General features: G+C 40.0%; 1 pseudogene across 1 annotated transcript; it reads left to right on the forward strand.

Annotated features, from left to right (window-relative positions):
* Positions 1-300: 300 nt before the first annotated feature.
* LOC109213703 lies at positions 301-1,810 on the forward strand (annotated as a pseudogene). The gene has a single exon (XR_002066055.1). The product of XR_002066055.1 is annotated as a malonyl-coenzyme:anthocyanin 5-O-glucoside-6'''-O-malonyltransferase-like (transcript).
* Positions 1,811-6,130: the final 4,320 nt, after the last annotated feature.

Below are 6,130 nucleotides of genomic sequence, written 5' to 3' on the forward strand. Positions count from 1 at the left end.
TTCCTAAAAAGATTGTGGAATTGGACTATGAACCAGCAAATGGCAGCTTTCATGTGGCACAGATGGGTCATATCCAATCAGCCAGACAGCCAGAGATATCTTTCCTTACGTGTGGAGAGAAACAATCAAAATTAGGACAAATAAAGACCAAATGAGCTCATTTTAACCATACATATAAACTCTGTGTGTCAATATAATTAAGGTACGTACATTTTAAAGTCAGTAAAGGCGCCTATTACTTCATGTATATGAAGTCACCTCTCGAGTCATCAAAATCAACAGGTTCATTCACCTCTACAATATATATTGATAAGCCAATCCAACACCCATTGTGTTATTTCTTAACCAAACGTTACAATAATGGCGTCTGTGATTGAGCAATGTCAAGTTGCGCCATCTCCCGGCAGTGCAGCTGAATTGACACTCCCTCTTACATATTTTGATCATGTTTGGTTAGCTTTCCACCGTATGCGGCGGATTTTATTCTACAAGCTTCCTATTTCCAGACCCGATTTCATCCAAACTATTATTCCTACTCTTAAAGATTCACTATCTCTCACTCTCAAACACTATTTACCCTTAGCTGGAAACATTGCTTGTCCACAAGATTGGAGCGGCTATCCTGAGTTACGTTATATAACAGGAGATTCTGTATCTGTTATTTTTTCTGAAAGTGATATGGATTTCAATTATCTAGTTGGTAACCATCCCCGTGATGCTAAGGATTTTTATCACTTTATTCCTCAACTGGCGGAACCTAAGGATGCACCTGGGTTCCAATTAGCCCCGGTATTAGCCATTCAAGTGACACTTTTTCCAAATCATGGCATATCCATTGGTTTCACTAACCATCACGTTGCTGGTGATGGAGCTACCATAGTAAAGTTCGTTAGGGCGTGGGCTTTGCTCAATAAATTCGATGGAGACGAACGATTCTTAGACAAAGAGTTCATTCCATTTTACGATAGGTCCGTAATCAAAGACCCTAATGGAGTAGGGATGTCTATATGGGATAAAATGAAGAAATATATGCACATGATGAAGATGTCTGACATTGTGACTCCTCCTGATAAGGTTCGAGGTACATTTATTATAACAAGATACGACATCGGGAAGCTCAAGAATTTGGTGTTGACAAGACGACCAAACCTAACTCATGTAACATCTTTCACTGTAACCTGTGCTTATGTATGGACTTGCATAATAAAATCAGAGGCTGCAATAGGGGAAGAGATAGACGAGAATGGAGTGGAATTATTCGGATGTGCAGCAGATTGCAGAGCGCAGTTCAATCCACCAATTCCTCCATCTTATTTCGGGAATGCCATAGTCGGGTACGTTGCAAGAACTAGACATGTTGACTAAGCAGGAAAGAAGGTTTACAATTGCAGTGGAATTAATTGGAGAAGCTATTCAGAAAAGGATGAAGGACGAGGAATGGATCTTGAGTGGTAGTTGGTTTAAAGAATATGACAAAGTAGATGCGAAACGGTCGGTTTCAGTTGCTGGATCACCAAAGCTTGACTTTTACGCTGCTGATTTTGGTTGGGGTAGGGCTGAAAAACTAGAGTTTGTTTCTATTGACAGTGGTGATAGCATATCAATGTCCCTCAGCAAGTCTAAAGACTCAGATGGAGATTTGGAGATTGGCTTGTCTTTGCCTAAAACTCGAATGAATGCTTTTGCAACTATTTTCACTCACGGGCTTAGCTTTCTGTAGCAAAATATAGAGTTGCATTTACTTATTTTAGTGGAGTGATTAAAGGTGAAATACTTCAAATTGTAGCTGCAATACTTGGACAATTTGGTATTCTCTCCGTTCACTTTTACTTGTCCACTTTAGGCTTTTCACGTCCTTAAAGAAATAATAAATGAAATGCATAATTTACCATGATACCCATATTAATTGATGTATATTTTTTATGGATTTGAAAAAATGATTTAAATGAATAGTTAATATTATGAGTATAACAGGAAAAAAGAAATTGTCCTCTATTAATATGCTAAAAATAACAAGTAAAAGTGAAAATCTATTTTTAGAATAATGGACAAATAAAATTAAAAAGGAAGAAGTAGTAGTCAAGATAAAAGTTCTTCTTGAGATGCGTGCCCTTTGGTATATCTTGATTTCGTCCAAATGTTACTTTCTTACTCATCTACTTGGTCATTCTTTCCATATTTGGAATATTTCAGCTCCTTTTTTTCATTTTATAAAGTTCCCAATTCGTTTAAGACCATTCCACTCGGGGCGGACGTACCTTAATGATAGGGGTTACCGGATCCATTGGCCTCGTCAAAATCAATATATATATGTTTTGTTCATATAGGTATGTATATGGAGGACCTGTTAAATATTTTGTTGGTGCCCTTAATTTATATTTATACTATATTATATATATGTTTTGTTCATATAGTATATATATGGAGGACCTGTTAAATATTCTTTTGGTGCTCTTGATCTATATTTATACTATATTAAAAGCACGAAAGCTATTAGCGAAATGCTGTTCGTGTTTTTACCCTTTAAAAATAGGTTTCACATTAGATAAAATAGTTTTTTAACTTAAGGTTTATGTGATGAGCCAAAAGGTCATCTTTTATTTTAGAATCCGATTTCGTATTCCGAGGCCTTGAAAACCTCATTTTATCTCTCCTCGATTTGCGTGCGCAGCCCGGGCATGTATCCGGAAAGCCCTTATGTGAAAAATTTAACAAATGATAATTTTTGGCTTAAAAAGATGATTTTTGTTGACTTCGGTCAACGTTTTGGGTAAACAGACCCAGACCCGAGAAATGAGTTTTTGAAAGAAATTGATAAGACTGAAAATGCAATATTTTAAAAGATTTGATCTTGTTGGTATCGGGCCCGTATATTGGTTCCGGAGCCCGGTACAGGTCCGTTATGATCTTTAAAACTTATCTGTGAAATTTGGTGAAAACGGAAGTGATTTGATGTGATTCGGACCTTTGGTTGAGAAAATGGAAGTTTCGAAACTATCTTGAAAATTTCATGTGTTTCTGTGTTGAATTCATAGTTCTAGGTGTTATTTTTGCGATTTGATCACGAGAGCAAGATTGTATGATGTTTTAAGACTTGTATGCATGTTTGGTTTGGAGCCCCGAGGGCTCGGGTGAGCTTTGGATAGGCTACAGAGTGATTTTGGAACTTAGAGAATTGCTGGTGTAACTGGTATCTGTTGCAGGCCTCTAATCTCGCAATTGCGAGATCAGGCTTCGCAAATGTGAGCAAAGCAGGCATGACAATTACGAGGTCTTTATCGCAATTAGGAAGAAGGCCTGGGCTAGCAGAGTTCGCAAATGCGAACATATCTTCGCAATTACGAAGAGAGTCTGGGAAGGGGTGTGATCGCAAATGCGATCTTTTTGTCGCATTTGCGGAGGTCCGTGATCGCAATTGCGATCATTACCTTCGCAATTGTGAAGACAACAGAAGTGTGGGGAACTTCTCATTTGCGATGGTTCTTCGCATTTGCGAAGCTCTGGTCGCTATTGCGACATCTACAGCTGAGTAAAAGGGTCTTAAACGGGATTTTTCATTCATTCTCCCATTTTTCAAAACCTAAACTTTAAGAGGCGATTTTCCTAGGGCAATTTCATCCCCAAATCATAGGTAAATGATTCTTAACTCATTTCTTTCAATCTATTTCATCTTTTTACAAAATTTCATCCTAGAATCTAGGGTTTTTCATGGTGGAATTGAGTGTTTTTGGGTAGAACTTAGGAATTTTGAAATTTGGGGATTTAGACCTCAAATTGAGGTCGGATACCAAAAACAATTGTATATCCAGGCTCGTGGGTGAATGTGTAATCGGATTTTGGTCCGAATTTCGGGTTTTGACCAAGTGGGCCTGGGGTCGATTTTCGACTTTTTGAGGAAAATATTGGGAAATCTATAATTATGCATTGGAATTGGTTTCTTAAGGGTTTCTTTAGCGTTAATTGATGTTATTAAGTTAATTATGGATAGATACGAGTGGATTGGAGGTGGAATCGAGAAGTAAAGCGGTTTTTGAGCTTTGAAATACCAGTTGGCTTGAGGTAAGTATTTGGGCTAACCTTGACTTGAGGGATTAGGGATCCCCAGCTTAATTGCTATGTGAAATTCCATGTGTGTGGCGTATAGGTGTGGTGACGAGTACCTATACGCCGCCAAATTACTTGTTTAGCCTGTTCCCTTCCCCGTTTCCCAACATGTTGCTTTGATGTCTTAACTGCTAGTTGCTTATAAATGCTTCCATGTCTAATTATTTCATATTAACGATTGTTCTCTATATTGAAGGTGTTAATAGTTCCGTAGTTTCGTTATACTATATTTTTGGTTTATGTTGGTTTATTGGTGCTTCATGGCACACATTGGATGGTCTCGCTGTATAGTATTAACTGTTGAAGTTTCACACTTGTATAAACCTCACGTTGATATGATTCGAGGTATAAATGTTGCAGAGAATTTGAGCCAAACTGTGAAATACTTGTTCTTATTTTGTGATTGGTACTGATATGGTGAGATCGGGTAGCGCGCCGCAATAGGAGGAATAAGGGTGAAATGTGATTGTCTGGTGGGATCGGGTTGCACACCGCAACAAGGAGTAATAAGGGTGGACCGGTAAGATCGGGTTACGCGTCGCAACAGGAGGAATAAGGATGATATATATTGAGGAGTAATAAGGGTGGACAAGTGGGATCGGGTTGCACGCTGGAACAAGGAGTAATAAGGGTGAATGTTTATACTATTATTGATTATATGGTGGGATCGGGATGCGGCCCGCATCATTTTTTGCTTATATATTCTTCTTCTGCCAAGAATCATTATTTTGGTGTTGAAACTGTCTTAAGGATTGGTTATAGCTGTGTATTAGTAGAACGACTAGGTTCCGTATTTATTTAATCCAAGTTAATGTCCTATTCCATTCAGTATTTTCTTTCTGCTTTATTATCACCTGTTGCAGGATACATTGTTTATGCCCCGCCGTAGCCTCGTCACTACTTCGTCGAGGTTAGGCTCGGCACTTACCAGTACATGGGTTTAGTTGTACTAATACTGCACTTTGCACTTACTGTGCAGATTTCGGAGCTGGTAGTGGCTGATCGAGAGGTCGGTTGCTGATACTTTAGTCAGGAGACCCAAGGTAGTCCTGCAGGCGTTCGCAGGCCCTGGCGTCCCCTTCTACTTTCTATATCTTTGTTTTATTTACTTTCGAGACAGATGTATTCTTTTTCTTTCAGACCAGTATTTGTAGTAACCTGTAGAAAGTTTGTGAGTGGTGACACTAGTTTTTGGGTGGTGACTGTTTCGGTTTTTCAGTTAATAGTATAAAGATGATCAGTTAATTATGTTTTCTGAGTTTAATTCTGTTAATTTAGCTTTGTTTAGTTTTAACTATAACAAGTAAAGGAAAAAGGTGATTATAACTCTAACGTTGGCTTGCCTAGCGAGTGCGATGTTAGGCGCCAACACGGTCCCGGTAGTGGGAAATTTGGATCGTGACAAGATGGTATCAGAGCACTAGGTTACCTAGGCTCACAATTCACGGACAAGCTTGGTAGAGTATGAGGGATCGGTACGGAGACATCTGTGCTTATCCCCAGAGGCTACAGAGTTAGGAACAATTTCACTTCTATTCATCTCTGTTATGCGGTTTGATCTCTCAATGCTAATTGAACTCTCTACTATGTTCTTTCATAGATGGCAAGAACACGTACCGCTTCATCAGGTGATCAGCAGTCTGAGCCCCCAGTGGAAGCTCCTACGAGGGGCAGAGGACGAGGTCGAGGCCATGCTAGGGGTCGAGGCAGGGGCAGGGCACAGTCTAGAGCTCGAGCAGCAGCACCAGCGGTGGAGCCTCAGGTAGAGTTTGATGATGAGGTTCCAGCCTAGATCGTACCAGCAGGGCCAGCTCAGGTTCCAAAGGGGTTCATAGCTACTCTGGTACTTCAGGATGCTTTGGTCCGTTTAGTGGGCCTTATGGAGAGTGTTACTCAGGCCGACATACTTCCTGTAGCACCAGCCGTCTCTCGGGTTGGGGCAGGAGCATAGACTCCCGCTACTCATACTCCGGAGCAGATGACTCCCCAGTTTCAGACTCCAGCAGCTCAGCCAATTGGGGTAGTC

Source organism: Nicotiana attenuata, unplaced genomic scaffold, assembly GCF_001879085.1.
Source record: "Nicotiana attenuata strain UT unplaced genomic scaffold, NIATTr2, whole genome shotgun sequence".
In the NCBI taxonomy this organism is placed as follows: Eukaryota; Viridiplantae; Streptophyta; class Magnoliopsida; order Solanales; family Solanaceae; genus Nicotiana; species Nicotiana attenuata.